The sequence below is a fragment of the Rhamphochromis sp. 'chilingali' genome (assembly GCF_963969265.1).
Source record: "Rhamphochromis sp. 'chilingali' genome assembly, chromosome: 9".
In the NCBI taxonomy this organism is placed as follows: domain Eukaryota; kingdom Metazoa; phylum Chordata; class Actinopteri; order Cichliformes; family Cichlidae; genus Rhamphochromis; species Rhamphochromis sp. 'chilingali'.
In genome coordinates, this window is record NC_137936.1 from 9,196,374 (window position 1) to 9,219,780 (window position 23,407).

General features: G+C 40.9%; 1 protein-coding gene across 1 annotated transcript in view; it reads right to left on the reverse strand.

The window, feature by feature from the left end:
• Positions 1-19,785, reverse strand: part of camkvb (CaM kinase-like vesicle-associated b) — a 53,056-nt gene extending 33,271 nt beyond the window's left edge. Inside the window, exon 1 of the mRNA XM_080891401.1 lies at positions 19,369-19,785. The gene's annotated coding sequence lies outside the window, so the exon portion shown is untranslated. The remainder of the gene's footprint in view (positions 1-19,368) is intronic.
• Positions 19,786-23,407: the final 3,622 nt, after the last annotated feature.

The following is a 23,407-nucleotide window of genomic DNA, read 5'->3' on the forward strand; positions in this document are numbered from 1 at the left end:
TCTTGTTAGCTCGCTCACGTGTTGCTCCTAAACGGCATTTAACAATACCCAGACTGGAGCTATGCGCAGCCCTACTAGGCGCACGCCTCTGTGAGCTCATACAAACAGAACTCACCTTACCAGTCAGGACTACCACCCTTTGGTCTGACTCGACAACTGTACTTCACTGGCTTCAGTCAGATTCCTGCCGTTTCAAGGTATTCGTAGGAGCCAGAGTCTCAGAAATTCAAAACCTCACAAACAGTCAAGACTGGAGATACATCAATTCAGCCACAAATCCTGCTGATGATGTTACGAGAGGTAAATCCCTGAAAGAGTTCCTTAGCCCAAACAGGTGGACTGAGGGTCCCTCGTTTCTGCATGAACCTCCAAATAACTGGCCCACAGTTACAGATCTCCATCCTGATGATGATCAGACTGAGTTAAAGAAATCCTACTTTTTTGGTATTGTCAGTATACCCTCCCATACATACACACCCAGCTTCAGAACGTATCAAGAGCTATTGGATTTCACGGCTCATTCACTCTCCAACCAAAAGGGTAACATTCCTTCTGCAGCTGATTATCAAACAGCAGAACAAGAAATCCTTCGTCAGGCACAACTGGACAGTTTCGGTGAAGATTTAGCCCGTTTACAGTCAGACAAACCCCTCTCATCCGACAGCCGTCTATTGTGTTTGTCACCAGTGTTGTGCAGGAATTCTGGACTTATCCATGTAGGAGGCTGACTACGGCAAAGCCCAGACTTGGAATTGAATGTCATTCACCCAATAGTACTTGATCCTGCTCATCCAGTGACCAAACTGATCATACAAAATTATGATGACAAACTGCATCATGCTGGTTCAGAAAGACTTTTTGCTGAACTACGTCGGAAATTCTGGATTCTCAGAGGAAGGGAAGCCGTACGCAGGCATCAGTATAGCTGCGTCGCATGTCAGAAATGGAGAGCACAGCCCATCATTCCAAAAATGTCAGACTTGCCTGCTGCTCGTCTTAGGTTATTCAAACCACCTTTCTACTCCACAGGAATAGACTGCTTTGGACCATACAAGGTCAAGACAGGCCGCAGATCGGAGAAAAGGTGGGGAATAATATTCAAATGTCTCACCACTCTGTGTATACATCTTGACCTCCTAAACAGTATGGATACAGACTCCTTCCTCATGGCCCTCCAACGATTCATTTCTCGACGAGGAACACCCCTGGAAATTATATGTGATCAAGGAACTATCTTCAAAGGAGGAGATAAGGAACTACAGGCAGCTTTTAACAACCTTGCTCCGACTCTACAGCCGGTCCTGATGACTAAAAGAATCCATTTCAAATTCAATCCCCCGCATGCACCCCATTTCGGTGGAGCCTGGGAGAGGGAGATGCGTTCTGTGAAGAATGCTCTGAAGAGAACCATTGGTGCACAGATGGTCACTGAAGAGGTCTTAAGAACAGTCCTAATTGAGATTGAAGGCATTCTTAACTCAAAACCCCTAGGCTATGTATCCTCAGACATTGCGGACATTGACCCCGTAACCCCAAACCTTCTCCTTATGGGCCGACATGATTCATCACTCCCCCTGGTATCCTATTCTGATTCTGACCTCCTAGGCCGACGACGATGGCGACATGCACAAATATTGGCAGATCACTTCTGGCGACACTTCATAAGAGACTATCTACCATCCCTCCAAAGAAGACCCAAATGGCAGAAGGAAAAACCAGATCTCACATTGAACTCTGTCGTCATGATTATGGATTCACACCTTCCACGAGCCCTTTGGCCTGTAGGAAGAGTGACGCGCTTGCTGAAAAGCCCAGATGACCACATCAGAACTGTGGAGGTCTTAGTACAGGATAAAACCTATATCCGCCCTGTCTCCTGTCTGATCCCCCTGCCCTCGCTTCCTGACGAAGACTGATCCTGATCATATCAACATATTTCTCACTAGAAATATGGGGGCGGCTGTTGTAGAGACCCACCTTTTAGCACATCCCAGCACACCCACTCACTTCACCCGATGCACCTTGTTTAGTTCTCTCACCTTTGATTGGGTGTGGTGCTTGTCCTTGATTGCACTCACCTGTCACACATTATATGTCACACAGTACATAAGGACTGCATTCACTTTTGGCTGACTCTTTCCTCACTTCCACACGGGGCGGCAGCTGAGCATTGGCAGTCCATGTGTGTCTTTGTTTCCTTCCTTTTTTGCCTTATTTATTTGAGAATAAAAGGAGTACCCTGAAAATAATTCTGCATTAGATGGCTGCTTTTCTTATTCTAACCGGATGAGCCCATGAAGCTGATTGCTTCAGCCCTGAACCTTCCTCCCTTCAAAACAACTGGATAATTTTCTCTTAACCTGAGGCTTAATGAATCTGCCTGATAAATTGACAAGAGGGGGAAAATAAAGAGAAGTGTGGGGAGAAATATGAGCAGCTGAATCGGTGCAGCCCTGAGTTCATTCAAAGACGAGACTTAAAGCTAATGCCTGTACAGTTCCACATTAAAGACATAGGAGTCCAGCAAGAAAAATAAAACATCGTTGTGTCCTACTTTACTAACAGCTCTTCAAGGCTAACCACCAGAAATCTATTTAAAATCTGCTGAGACATTTCACTAAAGACTCAAACCATCAATCTCATCATAGTACAAAAGGAAGAGTAAGGGGATCACCAAAGTCATTAAGGGTGATCTTTTAGGAACCAAGCCTTCCAGTTCAAGACAAATGTGCAAACGCAAATTAGCCTGGAGCCCTCCAGTTCAGTTTCAATTTCCAAGGGGTTTTCATCAACAGACAAAGACTAAAATACTCCTACATACAACTTTATTAATGCACTGCACTACAATCCTGGACTGTACTGCATGGCATGTGTCTGTGACTGATATCATGGTCGTGATAAAAAGAGGGAAAAGCCCAATATTTCTTTTTGTCTTTTTTTTTTTTTTTTCTTGTTAGCACAATCCAATTCTTTCCTGCACCACCCCGTGTCCTCTCACAATCTGCTGTTTCCTCTACTCAGTGTAAGGCGAGTAGTTTGGGTCTAATGCTCTCATTAGTTCCTGCTCTATCTCTGCATAGCATTGCATGCTGGCTTCATCTTTTATTCTCTGTTCTCATTCAGTTTGAACAGCCCTGCTCTCCCATCTGGGAGCAGAGGATTCTTTTCCTCCCATTATATCATCCTTTCACTGAACTGGATAAACTGTAAATAGGAAGTTTAGAGCCTCTGACAGGGGATGGAGAGTGCTGATGCTCCTCCTGCTACACCCAGAGCCTGATGGTTAACACAAAAGCCTCCACATCATCCTTGTTTTAAGTCCTGCACATCTGAAACTGAATGCCACATGACAGCGTGTTGCTCAAAGGCAACACGTGTGATGAGGATATGGGAATCTGCATGAGTCATCATTATGAATTTGATGACAAAATAGCATCAATCCACAGAGAGTGCAGACACTGACATCAAAATATGCTCCTTAAAAATACATAAAGATCACATACCATCGTGATTATTTATTTATTTATATATATATATATATATATATATATATATATATATATTGCATCCTTCTCCCATATGCTCTTCCAGTATTGCTCCGTCTCCAGCCTTGGTGGTGCTGTTCTCTTATTGTTCCCTTGCCACTGAGAGTACACCTTTGCTGGTTCTGTGGAGAACAGCTGGTTTATTCTCCTGCCTTCGATCTCTCTGGTGTACCTCCTCAAGCGGCTGGCCAAGGCTGTGAGTCTTTGCTTGGCAGTTTCCAAGGCCTCAGGTATGGACAGCTTGCTGTATTTCTTAGGCACCTTATTTGTCGCACCTTTCTGCAACTCCGTTAGTTGGCTAACCTCCCTCCGTGCTACTTTGATCTTGCCCTCTAGCCTCCTTCTCCATGGAGGGTACTGCCCCTTGTGGCTGTTCAACTTGTAGCCAAGCATCTCACTGATCACTGCTGCCGTATTGTAGATCAGCTTGTTATATGTGTGTGTGTACACACACACACACACACACACACACACACACACACACACACACACACACACACACACACACACACACACACACACACATATATATATATATATATATATATATATATATATATATATATATATATATATATATATATATATATATATATTAGCAACATGATATATAGAAGCATGCTAAAAATAATACTGTGTACAGCTGCAAAACGGGGCTAGGCTGCTAAGTACTTGAATGCATCTGAGCAGTATAAATCAGCTCTGGTGAAATAGATTTAGGTATTCAGCTAAAAAAAAGTGAGTCAGCAAAAACAGGAATGCTGCAGTGGGAAGTTTAACACTGTTGTGTAAAAGGAAAGCAATCTCATAGGTGTGAAATCGACGTGGCTCACTCATTTTCAGCAGGAAACCATCATCAAATCAGCACACACTGCAGTATAACGGATGAAAACCAACCCAGCGATAATGATTCAGTCTCATAAACAGGCCTCCCTCATTCTTCTAGAATTAACCAGTTTTAGATTTTGTTAGCTCTCCCTCCAAGTCCAGCCTTAAAAGCCATCCACGTCTTCATTTAAATTCTCTTTAATTTGGAGAGAGCAAATAAAACTCAACAGCATAAAGAGACTTTGTGGTCAGGGCACCATGCCGCTGCTTGTTAGAAGTCTGCTACTAGGTTCTTGGAGGGAATAGAAACTGATGGGGATGAGTGTTACAGAACTGTTTTCTGAGGCTTTGGTGTGAAATCAAAGAGAAGTTTCTAACGCTCGCTGCTTTGGAGAAAAGCCTAGAAATGGAACGGGGATATTATATCAGTTAATGATGACTATCTACAGCAAAACTCCTGCAGGGAGATGTTAAGTACAGTAAGGACAGTCAGAGCATATCATTACATGAATTCTACTTTAAATGTTTACCACCTGAAATGGAATACACACAGCTTTCTAGTTAAGGTTTGAGGTTTTATTTCAGTCAAGAACCATAAACCTTTTTCCCTTTATTGTCACACAGATTAACCTGCCAAATTTTTAAAAAGCATCTGGTCACAAAAGAAATAACTGTTCCAGTTTTCCTTCATTATTTAGGCTCAGAGTCAGTCAGCAGAGCACACTAGCTTTCACTAGTTTGACATGGCTTTTATTTGAGACACAAAAACAAGAGGACAGGAAGACAGATTTTGACAGGGTGCTGTTGCTTTGATGATTCAGCTCAAAATGAACTCTTTGCCAAATTGTCTGCTTGCTTTGTAACAATGTTTAGCTGGGTTGTGCATGTCATCCACATGGATGCCAGGACCCAAGCAGTATTTTGCATTGTGACAACAATACATGAATGCTGTCACGGTCCTGGGTCAGTGGCCCAGTGTTTTGAGTTTCTTGTGTCTCTGAGTTTTTGTATTATGCTCTTAGTTCTTTGTTGCCCCAGTTTATTCTATAGTTTAGTGTCTTAATTTGGCCTTCTTGTATTCTGTTTAGTTCTCTGAGTATTTAGTAGCTGCCCTCTATGTCTCTTTGTTGTTGTTCTCTGTTTTTCTTAGTTGCTCTGTCTCCCCTAATCTAGTTTGCGTCTGTGCTACTTCCTGTTTTACTTTGAAGGTCTGTGTCTCATGTGAGTGTATCCTACTACTTTGCCCCCTTCTCTCGTCAGTCCTGATTTCTCCCAGCTGTGCTCCCCTTCTGTGTCTCATTCCCCTCGTTATTTCCCAGTGTATTTGAGCCCTGTATTTCTCTGTGTCAGTGTCACGATCTCCCTCATGCTGTGTGCGATTCTCCCCGTGTCTCCTGGTGTACATTATAATTAGCTTTTCCCAGTTTAGTTTTGTATTGTTTGTGATCTGTTTTCCAGCAATAAAGCTGTGCTTTTGAGTTCAAGTTCTGTCCCCGTGAGTTTGCATCTGGGTCCAATTCCTGCCTGCCACACAGCCGAAACATGACAAATGCATTCCCTTGCTGCACGTTCTAAGGGTACTGTTGTTGTCTGGCATCCACATCCAGAGAATCTATAGCAAACGATTGATTTAGGAATGATCATTGATGTTTTTGAAGACTTGTGAACCAAATACAAATACGTGTGCACCAAAAGGAAGCAATATTGATCAGTATCAGTCACAGTATCAGTTCCGCTGTTCATACATAATTCGGTTAGAAATGGTTCATAGCCTACACATTTTAAGCATTTACGGTTTACAGCTAAAAAGATGATAAGGGGCCGGTGATTTCATGATGAAATTATATGCCATCCAGTATAAGTACATGTACCTATAAATGTAAAAATTATGAGTGCAAGGATTTTAACTATTGTCTTGAACAATGCATCAATTCCACAGTCAGTGCTATAAGGAATAATATGTGGTTAATTAGCCAAAGAAATGAGAAACGCTGTGTGGGAGTGTGTAGCTCAACTCACAGTTTAATGGAGTGTAGGTTTCAACAGATGCTGATACAATTTTTTAGGGTAATTAAGATAAGGTAATATTAACCCTCTACAGTCTGAACCATGAAATAATTGCTAGAGAATTCAAATTTTTTGAAAATGAGTGTTTAGTGAACCTTCTAATGAAATAATTACGATTCATATGTTATTGCTTGCAAGAAGACAAATGAGACCTTCACCTGGAGCACAATTTGGGGTAAAGACCAAATTATTGTGTGATTGGGTGATCATTATGTGCAAGCAGATGCTACCACAGGTGATACCACTGTGGACTGTGTACGAATGGACGGACAACAGACGCGTGACCATTTAATAATGATTAAAATCAGTATACCTGGCAGCTACGATAGTTTTGTGCACAGACAGGCAAAACCGTTAGAACAAAAATGAAATAAGTTCATTATTGTCCAGACAGCAAAAACTGTTTCTTAAAATTTCCTTTTAAAAAATCTTTACACTGATTTACATCTGGAATCCAGGAATCAGGCAGCTCAAGGCAGAGGCCTTATCAGTATGCATGTACAGTACTTTGTTCTGACAGTCACATACTGTACACCCAAGAAAACTATGCACAAAGGAAAGCATGACTTTTTCAAACAGGCTGGTCTATGTGTACTTTCTTGTGGACAGTAGATTTTTCAGAATGGAGCTTGTGAGGATAATTTATCTCTACTGAAGATAAAAAGCGGGAAAGTTAGTTGTTCTTGCACAGCAGTTATAAAAAAAAATATGGCACGAGGGCCTAAGTGGCAAATTTGTTAAAGAGAGTTAGTAAATTACCACAAATTCAATAATTAGATCCGACATTTCTGCAGTCATAAATATGCAGAATGTCTGCCGAGGTCTTTAAAACATTGCCACAGAGCAGATTAATTCAACCTTCATGTCCTATTTGAGAAAAATCGCCTTTATGCTTGTGCAAAGACTGTTTGTTAAAAAGCTTTTCTGCAGAGTAAGTAATCTCTGGTGCAATGTAAACTAGGGATAATAACATTTTTGTCTTTGTCTGTAAAATATCAAAGATCCAGTTCGTAACACAGAAACCTACATACAGTGTAATGTCTAAGTAAGTAGGTCGTTTTTGCAATGTACACCACAGCGTCATCATATTTACCAGCTATTCTCTCTGGGGGGGCAGCAGGATGAGGAATGCATAATCTCCCTTGACAGAATGTTCATGAAAATTAGGATGGTGTCACTGCTGTATGCTTTTGGATGCTTAGAAAGAGAAGCAGGCTTGCACTGAACTTGTAGCTGCTTTACAAATGGCAGCTGAGTGGAGCAGCTACATTTCTCACTGTGCGCAGGTAAGCAGATGTTTGAGACACAGACTTTAAGAGAATTCAGTTGCAAACAGAATCACAGTGCTGTGGCTTACAAGTTCCACAAGAGCTTAAGTGCAGTCTCCATGGTTACATAGTACTCACATGGGTGAAATGGAACAGGGCTCGATCTGTAAGAGATGACATATTCACAGTGGAGAAAGAACTTTGCCTTCTGGAGGGAACACACTCTAACACCTCAGACTGGGGTGAGTACGTGTTGAGACCCACCATATGGACCCAGTGAGGGATGATGAGCTGTGTCTCATATGGCCTTGATAGCCCCGGTGGAATCGCGCCTGCCCACCAGCCCAGGCCCACCTGGTCCTTGGCAGAGCCAAAAGCAAAACTCATTCTCTGCAGGCGATACTTCCTGTTGCACACAGACAAGCGCTGAGCCACCCAAGAAACGTCATTCAGTTTGCATTTCCGCCAATGCTTAAATTGTTCTAGGCATTCATGCATGTTTCACACCCACAGTGTGATCACATTTGTCCTTCTGAAAGGAGACGATAGTTCACTCCAACCACGTCAGATCCAGCACAGCACTCCAACTTAGCCTTACTTATTTTATTGTATGTACCAACGGATGACCCAAAAAGGAAGTTCATTAGATCAAACATTTTATTCATTTAACCTTTTATTCATTGTTGTTAAGTATTTGCTTCAATTTAACAATTCATAAAGTAAATGATCGCATTCATTTTATTAGCAAAAACCCATTCTTAAAATTTTCATTCATGAAGTGAGGCAGAGACTGAGCGAAACAGGCCTTTATGGTCAAATAGCTGCTAAGAAACCACTACTAAGGAAAAGCAGCAAGCAGAAGAGATTTGTTTGGGCCAAGAAACACAAGACATGAACATTAGACCAGTGGAAATCTGTGCTTTGGTCTGATGAATCCGAATTTGAGATGTTTGGTTCCATCCGCCGTGTTTTTGTGTGACACAGAAAATGTGAACGGATGGCCTCTACATGCATGGAGGTGTGATGGTGTGGTAGGAAGGCTGGCTAGCACAGCATTCTCCCATCCGGTTTGTGTTTAGTCGGATCATCATTTATTTTTTTAACAGGAAAATGACCCCAAACACACCTGCAGGCTGTGTAAGGGCTATTTGACCAAGAAGGATAGTGATGGATCGCCACATGACTTGGCCTCCACAGTCACCTGACCTAAACCCAACCGAGATGGTCTGGGATGAGACGGATTGCAGAGTGAAAGCAAAAGGGCCAACAAGTGCTCAGCATCTCTGGGAACTCCTTCAAAGCTGTTGGAAAACCATTTCAGGTGACGACCTCATGAAGCTCATCGAGAGAATGCAAAGCAGTAATCAAAGCAAAGGGTGTCATATGCTGTGGGAGTGTCTGGTTGGGCGTGGTCCAGGTTCCTGTCATTTGTCCCTGGGAGTGGAGTTGGCCAGCTCATCACCTGTTGTCAATCTCCGGGGCTCCACCTAGAGGGTTTTTAAGCCAGCACGGCCTGCCACTCCTCGCCAGTTCGTCCTGCTACCATCTGTGGTAAACTCGGCCTCCTCTGAGCTCTGACTCTGTATATCTGGACCTTGGGTTAATATGTTTTTGTTTCCTGTATTCTTCAGATTCTCCACCCATCGCACTCACCAGTAGTGCTGTTTTTGGTCTCCATCCTGTCCTCCCATCTGCTCGGAACCCGAGGATTATATACTCCACTTCTCCTCAGCCTGCCCTTCAGTCTGTATTCTCCATCTCTTCGAAATCTGGACCGGACTCTCCACTCTTGACCCTCTTTGGAATACACCCCTGGCAGCCTTTTCCCCGTTAAATGACTAGGGTCGCCAAGTAAGCCCAAGACTATTCACTGGCACTCCGTACCTTTTGTCCCTTACTCGTTTGTTTCCCATTCAGTAACATTTCTCCCCTGTGTTTACAGAAGTTCCCGTTAGAAGTCTCCCCGTGCTCTACGCCGGTTTCTCCGCCCACGGATTTCCTTTAGTTTTCTGCGTATGGTTTTTGTTAAACCCAGTTCTGTTCACGTTTTGTTCTTTTCAATAAATTATACACAGTTCTAAGCAAATTGAGTCTGCTCTTGAGTCCACCGCATTCTCGTCCGTGACAAAGGGTGGTTATTCTGAAGAATCTAAAATCTAAAACATGTTTAGAGTTATTTCACACTTTTTTGTTTACTACATAATCCCATATGTGTTCATTCATAGTTTTGATGCCTTCAGTGACAATCTACAATGTAAATAGTCATAAAAATAAAAATAAAGAAAGACCATTAAATGAGAATGTGTGTCCAAACCTTTGACTAGTAGTGTATATATATTGATAAGTTATTATCTTACTATAATGAGCCTAACTTGGTTAAAGCCTTGTTTACCCAACACTATCACTAACAATGTCTTCCTTGTACTTAATGTTAAATAAGAAGAGATTTTTGCCAAACATACTGAACACATATGCACACACAGACGGGGTAAATCTGTAACCTATGAGCTGATGATACAGTAACATAGTGCAACACACTTACTGGCTCAGAAGAGTCCTTTGTAAATGACTGGAAAAGCATTACTTCTACATGTGCTAGTTAAAAAAACCTCCTGGTCTATAGCATTTGAAATTGATGCCACAACGTTAATTATAAGCAGATATAAACACATAACGCCAACTATGGGAAAGCAGCAGCACACTAATGCTTTGTTACATTGTATTGCAATTGTAATAACTTGCCCACTGAAATAGAGCAGACTCTACCGATAACGCTCATGTAATGTGGCTAAAAGCTTCTGAAGAGTTGCAAAAAGGCCCTTGAGGTTAAAACACTTCTTCTTCCGGTGGCACTTTTTTGAACATGTACGGCAGATTTAAGTATTCTCGTTGCTGTTGCTATGTATCAGAGTCCTTTAAAAGGATGCATGCTTCTTGACATGTGGCTCTCTTTTAATAATGCTCTCATGACGACAATGTTCCTGGCAGAAACAACATGCAACTGTTGAGGCACAACAAAGCCAGTCTGAAGTGACTGACTCATTTAATTCTATGATGGTTGGTGGCAAGTGAATGTATACGAATGTGTGCTGGGAAAACAGGAGCGGGTACACTAAAAACCCATGGGGTCAGTCCTCCTATGCTTGCTTGGCCTTTTTTGGTATAAGTTAAGAACAGGCTAACAGCAAAAAAACCCTAGAAATGGTGCTTCTTTACCTCCCACGTGAATGAAGAAAGCCTACCTCTGAGGCCTTTCTCCAGTCAGTAGTAGCTGTCTGTACCTAAATATACTTTCCTCTCTTTTCTTGCTTGGTCTAGGCAGTGATACAGTTAATCTCCTCTCTGTGTGCTGCTGCGCTCCATAAGAAGAGAATGAAAGGGAGAGAAGCGTATATACACGCTGAGAAAACAAACAGGGAGGAGTGGCGAGGGGCCAGGTGACTCAGAACATGTGACAGGGGGGTCATTGCGGTGGGAGGCAGTGAGATGAATGACTGAGGTGTGAATCCGAATCGCTAATGGAGGCATCCACCCCCACCAACCCCTCTCTTCCTGAAGTCTGCGATTAGCTCATCTCCAGCCTAATGTCAGGCTACAGGGCTTCATCTTTTGAGCCAGGCGTTTGAATATTCCTGTTTTAATGTGAGAATCTGCAAAATTTCCAGATCTTCTCTGTGGTATTTGTTTATGCAACAGAGAAAACCAGATAAAGTGCATACATGGAAATTGTTCATTTCTGCTTTTCACGGGCTGTTTTGATGTACGACGGCTTGACCATTTTGCTTTATGTAAAATCTGAAACGCTTCCTTTTCACACTTCAGCAGCTAATCTGACCATTCACTCTGCCTGTTGTTAGTTGCCTTGGTTACACAGTCAGTGTGGCATCATAGTACAGTACCGATCCTGCTCAATGCAGAGAAGCGCACTGAGCAGAAGGGTGTGTGTTGCACGCTGCATATTACTAAAATTGGAAGACTTTTTTTTTTTCATCTTTTGGATGTCCAAGACGTTTGTTTATGTCACCAAACATCGAGTAGAGATAAAATATTCATGTACATTACAGCGCAGATAAGTGCTTCTGTTGTTGCCTTTCGTGCAAGAAGAGCAGGAACAGTTGTTTTGAATGATTTTTTATTAGATCTGCTCATTCAAGTCTACCACCTGCTCCCTCGGCTCAGTTTCCCTCCTCCCTTATCTGTAGTCGAGTGGGATTCATTCAATGTGAAGCTTCTACTTCTTATTAAAGAAGAAGGTTGTCAAATTAGCAAAGGATACAAATTTGCTCAGATATGGGACAGACTGAGACAAAACTACTGTCTGAAATCTTGGAATATGGCTGAATCCATCAGGATGTCATAATACAACAACATGTATGAAGGATAGATGGGTCTTTTGCAGTGATGATCTTAGAACTAACACCTAAATGTGCAGTCCTGTTTGGCATATCGAAACTTATTGTTGAGTTCGGCTCATTGTTTACCTAAACACACTGTTTTGGGCCATTGTTAGCAGTCCTACTGTTCCACTGTTCATGAACGTCTAAATTTAGATTTACTTTAAACTTTTAAATGGAAAAACAAAGATCTAATTGTAGCGGGAAATAAACATAAACACAAGATCAAACATAAACACAAGATCAAACATAAACACAAGATCAACCCAAACCAATCTAATACCAGAGAAAGAGAGCTGATAGCTGGGATATGTGCTGCAAAGCCAGTTCGGGATATCCTGGGTTTTATTCAACCCAAAATTCACAGTCCCATTAAGCGGTGTCATGAGGGTGTTTTCAACTCTGTTTGTGAACCCAGGTGTTCTGAATCTAACTGTGAGAGGTGAAATAGGCAAGTGTAGCTGTGTATTTCTCTCAAGAACTCAAAGCTATATGCTGCATACAAAGCCACGAGAGAAAACTGGCAAAACTGTTCCATCAATAGGGCACAAGGAGAGCATCTAACAATAATTACACTTGTGTATTCCAGTGATTAAATATGTTGCTTTGATATATTCTTGTAGTGCGTAAGTCAGTTTTAGCCTCATTCTTTGTGCTGGAATCCTGACAGTATTAAATGATCCTGGGAGCTTAATATATAGTCATAATTCAAAACAGTATGAAGGCTTACTTGCAGGTCTTATAGTGTCAACAAATGCAAGGCTTTAAAGCTCTAATCGCTCTGTCTTTTAGGATTATATCACCATACAAAGACCTTTAGAGCAATGAAATGGCAGCTCCCAATGCTGAGAATTTATTTCTTTTATATAAGATAAGTAGGCGCTCATCAGGGAAGGACACTTTTTAAAAAAAAATTTGTAAGAGCCCCTCTCACAAGCTGTCCACCGTGCTTCACTGGATCTTCTATGCAAGGCGGTGCTTTTATATGCATTTATATAAATCACTGCACGATATAAATCATCTCGCACATAACTTTTCTTGAGAAGGTTGTGTCGTCTTAAACACTCTGAGAATAAGGATAACAAGGTTAATAAGGATATCAGCCGTTAGATGACTTTCTGTTTTGCTTCTAAAAGTAAAAAGCTAGACTCCACCCACACAAGATAGGCAAACATGTACATTTAGCACCTAAAAAGAGTGCTAATTTCCTCAAGAGATCAGAAGTAAGAGAGGTGATAGTGGGCTTTTTTAGTGGTTTTAGGTTTCTGTTCTGTAACTTCCTTTTATAGTCCTGAACTATCACTTGAGCATCACCCCAAGCTTTTGGCTTTGGCCCTCTGCATCTGGGGTCCTGTTTTTCAGGCCCTCCTCTCCTGTGGTTCATTATACAGCTTTTTATGAAGTTGCGTAACAGCTTGGTGTCAACTGTTTGCTTTAGCTTTCTCTCTCAAGGTGACATCTGGTCAGTGTTGTGTTCACAACCAGTTTCCAGGGCCCCCAAAGTGGTCAACAACCCCTCAGATAACCCAGGTTTAATGCTGTGTTTTATTGAGGCAATAAAGATAATGGAAGCTGCATACAACTAGCCAATGCCAAGCTATTTAAACAACAATTAAAAAACAGAATCCTACTTCCATTTGGAAATTACTAATTTGAGAATATACAATGAGACAATAGTGATTAAGCCTGCAGTTCACGTATGATTGAAGTTGCCTCCTTTAGAAAAAACAAAATCCTTGCCCTCCTTTAACATTTCTGATTTAATTGCACACTGTCTTAAAAGCTGCCAGCTCTATCACCGAGCCTTTCCTCCCCATTCTCCTCTTTTCTGCCAGAAGCCAAAGCCGCAGTGTTACACTTCTGAAAACTGCAAACTGACAAATCTGAGCTTGTCATCTTGCTTGAAATCCAGAGCGAAGTCAGAAAACACACACAGACAATACAGCCTGCTCAAGCTGAAATACGCCTCCGTTTGAAGGTGTCTAAAAAATACTTTCTATCCCTCAGGCTGAATTCAGACTCTCATTAAGTCCTGATTCAGGGGGCAACTCAAGGCACATCTCTGCCCACGTGACCATGGTGACAAACGACCAGAGCGCCATTGATTGTAGTCACGCAACAGCCCCGTTGTATTCAGGTCCTGTCATACAACTTTAATGAAAACAGATTGCCCCTGTCCTTCAACTGTGCAACATGCAACAGGGACCAGAGCCACATGTAGGCAAGACAGTATTAAAAGAGACAGAAAAACCAATAACATTCCTCATGCGCAGAACACAACAAACATGAAAGTGCTTCATTTTTTTGTCCCAGATAATAATCTTGTTACATCGACAGTAGTTTTTTTATTTAACTGATTTCGGAAGTTAAAAGGAAATATCGCTAGAAATTTCAACACATTTCATCAGCGTTTTGTTCTATAGGGCAGAAACATACTGCAGACATGCACTGATGTGCAAAATGTCAACGTCTAAATTTTCTTTAGACCCTCAAATATTAATGGAAACAACAATTTGTTTCAAGATGCAACACCACAAATCAACATCGCTTTAAGCCCCCTTTTTCTTCTCACTACTGTGAATGAGAAAATAACAGAGCAGGCAAAGTAGGGTGACAAACTGCCAATGACAGCAATAGGTAGCCTGTTACTTCTAATGCAGTGTGAAAAGGAGGAGATGTGCCAGATCAGGACCACACCAACGTCACTGCCTGATTTTTGCATAAGCAACTCACTTGCGGATGAAAATGTCAGACAACGGCAGAGCGAATCAATCCTGAGGTGAAATATTAATCTGCTTCAATTTAAAATTCCCCTTTAAATTTTCTATTTGTGGATGGCCAGGCAGCGTGGCTCTTTGAAGCTTCGTGGTGCTGTGGTAACCCTTCCTCTAAAGATGAGGTTTGAGGATAGAAACAACTCCTTCCTGCGTGATTTCCACATGGACACACTCTCTCAATTTATAAGGCTCTTAATTGTTTCCTCTCCGTAAACAGAGCCGGCAGCGTGACATGCTACAACACAACCACGCTCCGTGTCTTCCCCTGGTACGACCCATAATGACTCATGTCAACAACTTGTCCCAAGTGCCTGCAGAGAAAAAACCAGCCTAATAAGAAAGCAGCGGTGAGAGACTGACAATCCACAGCTGATCTGCTCTACAGAGCATGCACTGGCATCTTTCTTTTTTTCTTTTCTCATCAGCTTCCGCCTCCCTCACAACACCAAATTACAAAACACGTTGCAGTAAATAAGCAGAGCTGCAATACCAAGGAGAGAAACAAACAAAGCATCTTAAAAAAGTAAAGGTGAGAGTAAACAATGATCCATGCGAGGCACTGCACAGTCAGTGGTGTGTGGAAGTTGAAACATGGACAAAAATAGTTTCCTGATACATATTGCATGTGCAACTACAGCCTGTAGCTCAGTGCTGTGGAAGTATCATTATACTGAACAACTCTTGAGGCGTGCAGATGTCAGAGCCTATTTTACAGCCTCTGAAAACTTGATCTCTGATATTAGACTAGGATCTCACAAGTAAAAAGACATTAGCTGAGGCAGATTTCACAAAATATTTGAAGTTCCATTTATTATTATTGTTATTTTTTTTAATAAACTCATCTAATGCGTATCATTAGAGCTCTGTGGGTGTGGATTCATTGGATTTCACTGATTGTATATGAAACTTGGACGTAACTACTGTGACTTTTAAAGCCTTGGTCAGAGTAACTTGTAATCGTTGCATCTTAGTTTCTGAAGCCAGTCAAACCAGTCTGGACTCCAACATCATGTCATATGTAATAAGACTTGAAGAGATCAGGGAAGAGGTCTTTTGTGAGGAGTCTCTCACAGATTAGTAAGAATGTACTGAGTTCACTTTTCACAGAAGCTATGTCCATCTTTCATACAGGGTCTATGTGAAAAAGAAAAAGAACATAATTAGATTCTTAAATACTGGATTGATGCAAAAAGAGTTTTTTTGCATCTGCGTTTTCAAACAGTCGCCCAACTTCCCACTGGATAGAAGGACAGAGAAAAAAAATACATGAAATGTCCCGTGTGATTAAAAACAGAGGATGATGCTCAGTGCAGCTGACAGTCCACCTGACTGATTTTATATTTTATCGATTTTATACATCGGTGCACAATTCCAGACGCTGACTGTTGCATGCCACTTGTGAAAGTGATGATGGTCAATTCCACAGATGTATTTTCTTCTTCTGCTTTTATCAGCCTCCCAATGTATAATAATAAATCAGTAATAACATTTATTATTATAGCTGCTGTGATGTGTTTTAACAGTCAGAGGATGATCTGGAAGGCTGTTTGTATTGAAAATTCATTACTATAGGAGCTGTACCGTAGGAGCTTACAAGGATTCTGACAGTCAACCAGTAATGTATGCATACACTGTATGCTCAGTGTACTCATTTTAAATGCAACCTCCCTCTCTGTCACAAACGTGAGCGTCTTCTCTTTCATGTTGAGATTAGCAGCTTAATGTTAGATGCTGCATTGCGTGAGTGCTTAACAGCTGCCACAGGTATCACTGCAGGATTTTTTACTATAGCATACCCCTTATTTTCCTCTCACTCACTTGTCACAGTGGGGTATTGATTCACTGTAAATGGAGTGCTACAAGCACGGATACAGCAGATGGTATCACTTATTCCTGCTTGGCCGCTTGAGTCACGTGAGGCCAGCTTCGACTTCAATTTGATGGGCGGACAGGAGCCGCAGCAAAATTAGGAAAGCCGTCAAATGAAGCATATTAATTTAAACAGGGCACCCTGAATCAGAGATAATAGTGGCAGCATTTGCATACGTGGAAGTGGAAGTCAGCATGATTTATTTTGTTTACAGTATATGGTTTGCTGTGAGCATCACATCATATTTGCATGGCACCACATTTATGAAACTGAGGGTCTGCAGGCTGTTTGGAAATGGTTTCTAATGAGCAACAATGCATCATGCAATTTAATTTTCTCTCTGCTGAAATGTAGCATTTAATATGTTTGGCATGCTTATTAAGTCTAGAAAAATATTTTTTTAAGTGAAATAAACAGTTTAAATGGTAAAAATGTGTATCTATGAGGCATACCTCACATCTGTGTTATGTAAAGTCAATACAACAGTCAGCCTCTGCAGTGGCTGAGTATCCACATGCCTTTTGATTCCGCTCTTCAAAAGGAGAGACCGCACTCACACGCTACAGTCCTCATAAAAACAGCCCGTCCCATCTCTTATTACTTTATCTCTAACCCTGCCACACTCGGTGGATGTTTCTTCTGACTTAAGTCATTAAACTCCCCTCGCCCACTATGTTTATTTTCTCACAACATTGAAAACAATGTAATGAAAAATACCACACTGGGAGCATCTGTGTAAGCAGCACAGCCTCCTCCTCATCACTGCATCACTGTTTCCACTTGTTAGAGCAGAAAAGAAATGCTATATATATATGATAATCTCACCGGTCCTCTGTGTGATATCTCACTGCAGTACATACCAATTTATGTACCAATATTGTGGCTCACTCTGTGTTCAGATCTACACACAGTACAGGCGCTCAGCACAACTCAGCTTTTTATGTTGGTCTTGCACATTAGTGACTCTCAGCGGTCCCACAAAAATTTTAATGAGCACAAATAAACTATCTCAGAGACAAAGGATACAGTGTAATATTACATAATTGAATGTGCTGCAGTACTTTGAGAAAAAGCACAGATTTGAATGAGCAAACCTCGTGAAAGTGATCCCACAGCTACTTCTACAGACCAGGGGAACCAGCTCTGCTCTTCTCCCAATTATTTCTATTAATTAGCAATGTTACTGTTGTCCTCGTAGATAAACCAACAATAACAGATTCGTACATTTGCATTTGCCTTTTTCAAAACAGTCGCTGCACCTTCCACATCTATATTGTGCCAGAAGCTCACGCAGAGTCAAGAGCAGTTGCAATGCAAAGTTGGAGCAGCTCTCTCCCCGGAGATCTAATTGTGTACAAATTGCGAGGCTAGGTGGTAATCTGCTGCACTTTCCTGCTGCCACTGGGGCCACATGGGGTTAAGCGGAGGTCTGGACCTCTTCTGGGACTAAACAAATCATTACATACAGCTCACCAGTGCATCACCCTTCTTAAAGTACCTTAAGGACATGAGTTAATGATGAATGGCATGACTCTATAATGGAAATGCTGTAGTATTTATTTTCCTATGTAATTCTGAGTGTGACTCAATCATCTGGCAAGGGTACGGCTTCTATCCATTGCTAGCTGTTCTTGAGAGATCCTGATTTCAGCATAAAAAATAAAAAAAATCTAAGATTTCCAACAAAACTAAACTTAATTGAATTAATACAAAGGTCATCAGTGCAATTTAGTGGTTTAAATTACCACTACCTAAAACATTTGCCCCTCATGACATATGTGAGGCATAATGAAAAACATGTCATTAAAACTTTTTGTTGATTAATTTGACCCGATTTGACCCGAACACGACAGGAAGGTTAAGTCAATTTTTTACATTCACATCTGGAAGTTTTCATCTGCTTCTGAGCAATGACAAAATGACTTAAGGTAAACCTCATTCAACAGCAGGTCTCAAAGGAACATTATTGACCTTTGACATGTCACCGTTTGCCAGCTTTTTTTCCCCACGGTGAAAGTTTGCTCTGCAGAGTGGCAATCGCCAGCACCGATTGTTTTATGATTGAATTTATCTGGGTGATGTGAGAGCATCTCCTGCACGTTCAGCATCAGCACGTACTGTGCATGTGTTTGTGCCGGGGGAACCAGTGAAGATAGAGTGCTGTAATAAACTCTGGGAATAGAAACTAGAGTGAAACTTGCTGTTAAGAATAAATAAATAAATAATTAAACAAGGATTGGAGGTGTTAAGGATTCCAGTTCATTCTTCTGTATTCTTATTATTGGCGGACTTCGTTACATATTCAAATCCAGTTTTCTTGTGGATGCGATCACTAATGAAAAAGTGGTAACATGTGGTAAAATGTGGATGTCACATAACTTCATTATATATATATATATATATATATATATATATATATATATATATATATATATATATTAGTAACCAAAGGTTGCAATAGTCATTTTATTCAGCACATTCTACAGAACAAACCCAAATGTTTGGGTTTACTAAACAGATCGATAAAATAAAGCCTGTACGTGGTCGCTTTTTTTTCTCTTTCACATTCCTAAATGTGGACGGCTATTCAGAAAAGAAAAAAAAAACACCACAACTTACCTTGACTCCAAATTCCGCCACTAAACGTAGGATCCAGTGCCTGTCAAAGTCGAGTCTGTCCTCACTCCCCACTCCTATTACACTTTACGTCCCTGTGAAGTTCAGAGAAATAAAAAGTACTTCTATAGCCGATTCTAGCGCTCCTGCAGCCTGTGGTACTGTACCATCTGTTGTGCCCGTGTGCGTCGAGATCTGCACGGAGAGCAGGAGAGGAGATAGGAGGAGGGGAGGAGGGGAGAAAAGGGAGCGAAGGGTCCGGAGCGCACGGCACAGCGAATAGGACACAGTGGGTACGGAGGAGGAGGGGGGGCGCAGAGACAGGAGTTAATCTCAGATATACTGATAAAACTAAGAAAAGCGGAAAGAAAAGAAGTAAATTAAAAGAAAAAAAGTGATTTTAGGGTTAAGCGAGTTGAGATGTAGCCTTCAGATAGGTTCACTCGTTTGTAACCTCGAGTGATTGATTGACACATAAAAGCAGTGTGAACGTATTATGCGTGTGTAAGTTTGCTACCAGCAACTGTGTTAACAAACTTAGCCGTCAGAACGGAAGGGAACGCCGGGTGTGGGTGATGTAATGACACGAATAGAAAAAAAAATGACTCTGACCGATGTGCTGGCAGCAAATCAGAGCCATGAAGCTTCTACTATGGCTCAGTGTGATGGACTGATTTACTTTGATTTACCGAGTACGGAAACAACACTGACAGATTTAATGATCTTTATATTTTTTAGTGCATCACTTAAATACAGATTCAATCAGTTTATTTTTTAAAATCCTTCTTAATTAATGTTCTAGTGCCTCCTTTCAGACTCCACACCGTTTAGGTGAAGTAAACTCATTTGTACCATCGTTTGTTTGCTTGTTTCTTGTTCCGTGTTAAAATGTTTTCTCCTTTTTTCTTTTTCCTTCTTTCTTTTTTGAAATAGAGGTGTTGATCCAGCTGTGAGGTTACAGGTTGACTTTTTTTACTCATTGAGACCTGCATTTATGCCCTTTAAAGCCCATACAGGTGTATGAGCACATAAACGAGGAATTGTGAAAAAGAAAAAGAATTCTTACACGAATTGTTTTTAAATCTGTAAATAATGATGATAAATAAATAAATGATAAGTATTGTGCAATCACGTGCACCTCCAGACATTTTTCATAAGTGTGGCCATGTGGGGAGCGACTAAAAGTACTGGGATGGCACACCAAAATTACAAATTGAAGTTTTACTGTACTGTTGTCAAATATAGATTACTTGAAAAATATGTCCAAAAAGAAAGGATATGAGTAGTTAATTTCCTGCTATTAAAGATGATATCACTGAAAATAGGTACAAATGACAACCAAATAAGATTTTGAAATCCATGATAATCTGTTTTAATAGATTCATTGACAGACTGACTGAATGGAAGTCCCAACCATCACTTTAATGATTCTTAGCAGAGCTGAGGAGAAACAGCTGAAGTTATAGTAAAATAATGCCATCACATCACAAAATGATCTTTTAAAATCTCTTAATTGGAGAATGAACTACGATCTTTAGTTAATTCTCATGATTATTCTGTATGTTCAACTGTTTAAAGTTATTGCATTTTAACATGTGGAGTTTTCTGTGGAGATCTTTATAATCCCTTCTTGTGGCTTTTTTGTGACACAACTGGCAAAGTTTTATGTTTTATTCAGTAGGTATTGCATCAAACCATTTTGGAGTGTAGTGCTTTTTGTGATTATATGACTATATCTTTAGTATAAAGGAGTTCCACTGACAACCGTACAAAGGTGATGGCAGCGATCTCTCTGGGTCACTGCCATGTCACAAGTACAATGAGAAAATCTGTTTTTTTTCTTGGTTTTTTTTCGTCGCTGGGATGCAGGAACCTATATGAAGCTAATTCAAGAATCTGACTGTTATTGGAGATGAAATGTTGCTCTAACATTCTAAAAACCCTGAAGCATCCTAATGTCCACAAACATTAGAAATGAAGTGTGGGGGGAACATATAGGCTAATGGAAAACCTGGTACTGAAAGCAACAAATGGATGGAGACAACATTCAATGCTCCATATGTGCTCACAAATAAAAGGCCAAAAGAGTCCAGAAATTATATTTAATAGAAACAAAGATTTTTAATAACTAATCTAAATGAATTACTCTAAAGACTCCCAACAAACAGTTTTACAAACTGTTCTACCACCTCGTGCAAAAAGAAATAGATTCAGCAGAAATCTGCTGAGCCAAATAAACCTGAAGCTTCCCACCCAGGACGAACATTTTCGCTGCGTCGCAGACAGACCGTTGACCGCGGTATCACTGGGTGCCATCTGGAAGTATTGAGAGAAGCCAACATGTCATACTGGTCATTTATAACTAATGCCAACTGGGATCACGAGTTTTCAGCTTTTCACGATGTGCTCACCAGCATCGATCACTCTTACGATGGCGTGGCAGAGGAGCTTTGCAGCAATGCGAGGTCATTTATTTCCAGGGATCGGTGCACTGTGTTGAATAGTTTTACCTCAGCCTTCTCAGAAGCATGTGTTATGAAACACTAATCTTTTTTAACCAAGCGTACGTGTTGATTTTTATACTTCTAGGTGATAATAGTTAAGTTTGACCTCTGGATACACCCGTTACCTGTTACTTCCTCTTTCTAGCAGACACGACACTGAGAGCAGTCTAGTAACTGAAATTTTGATAAGAAAGCAAGCCAGGATTCCTCAAGAACTAAGCATTATTTCCTGAGCTGCTACAAAGTTTACCTGTTTAAGGAGATATTAATATACTTCTTATCTCTCTCTGCATGTTCACGAACAAAGGAATAAAGCAAAAAAAAAGACAGGATTTATAATGCTGAGTGGCACAGAGCAACATCTGACACGTTTAACAGTTAGTCACTTTGTTGTCAGTCACGACTACACCTGTGATGTAATGAGGCAAAGCAGTAGTTAGTGCAGAATGTAGACTCAGCTGTCATCTCGACTCAGAGACAGACGAGAGTCTCGGGGATCTGTCGCTACAACATCATGTTCTTCCTCATTGTGCTGCAGTCTCAAAAAATGTCTTAGAGTCGACATCGTTTCTTTTTCTGCTGATACTTTTCATTGTAGTGCACACTTACTGACACGTGTTCTTAAGGTGGAGGACCAAGTAGCCTTTTAATTCATTTACAGCATGAAACTATGAAGGGTTTGTCCTGCATAGTGTCCATATGAAGTGTGATTATCATATTCTGTGTCCTCCCTACTCACGCTTTTTTCTTTGTTGTATTTCTGTCCCTAATTATCTTCTCCGGTCGTTATTCACGGCGTGCCAAGTACTTTTGCTCACAGACTGTGCTGTTTTGCCGCAAACGCCTGATATCACCACAGCATCCGTGGCCTTGTAGCATCACGGCGCTAAAGCTGGAGTTGCTATAGCAACGGGTGATCAGAGGGGTTATTTTTCTGTGTTCGTGAACATATTGAGGAGATGATGGGGAAAAGATGATTTTTAATCAGTCATCAGCCTGATAGCGTTGTGCAAGCGCAACCCCACAGCACGCCAGGCATTTTAAAAGCCTGCAGAGTAATAAATGTCAACCTGTTATTGTTCCTTAACTCCAAAACATGCCAGGACACTGAATCTGATGTAATCAGTATAATATGTCGCTGTGATTTTTTTGGTAGCCATCCATGATTAAATGGTTCCTCTGGCAGCAAACTGCCACAGAACAGATTCTCCTGAAACAAGCTTTTCAGATGACGCGAAATCATGAAGGGCGCAGTGTGATTCGGTGTGGCCCCTGCGGAGGGGGTGCTGCTGTCACTTGTAAAGGTCACAGCTGCAGGCATCAACAGCAATGTAAGTTTTATATGATTATTTAGCAATTGAACATAATCACTGCAGATGTTAAGGTGATTGCAATGCACTTTGAAATGCAGTAAATTTAAGATTTTTTGGCAAATGTTTGAGTGCAGGGAAGACTGTGAGGAACAATATGGTAACAAAACATAATTTATAAGTAATTTTGTCATAAATGAGTACTATAGAGTACAGTATTACATTTTT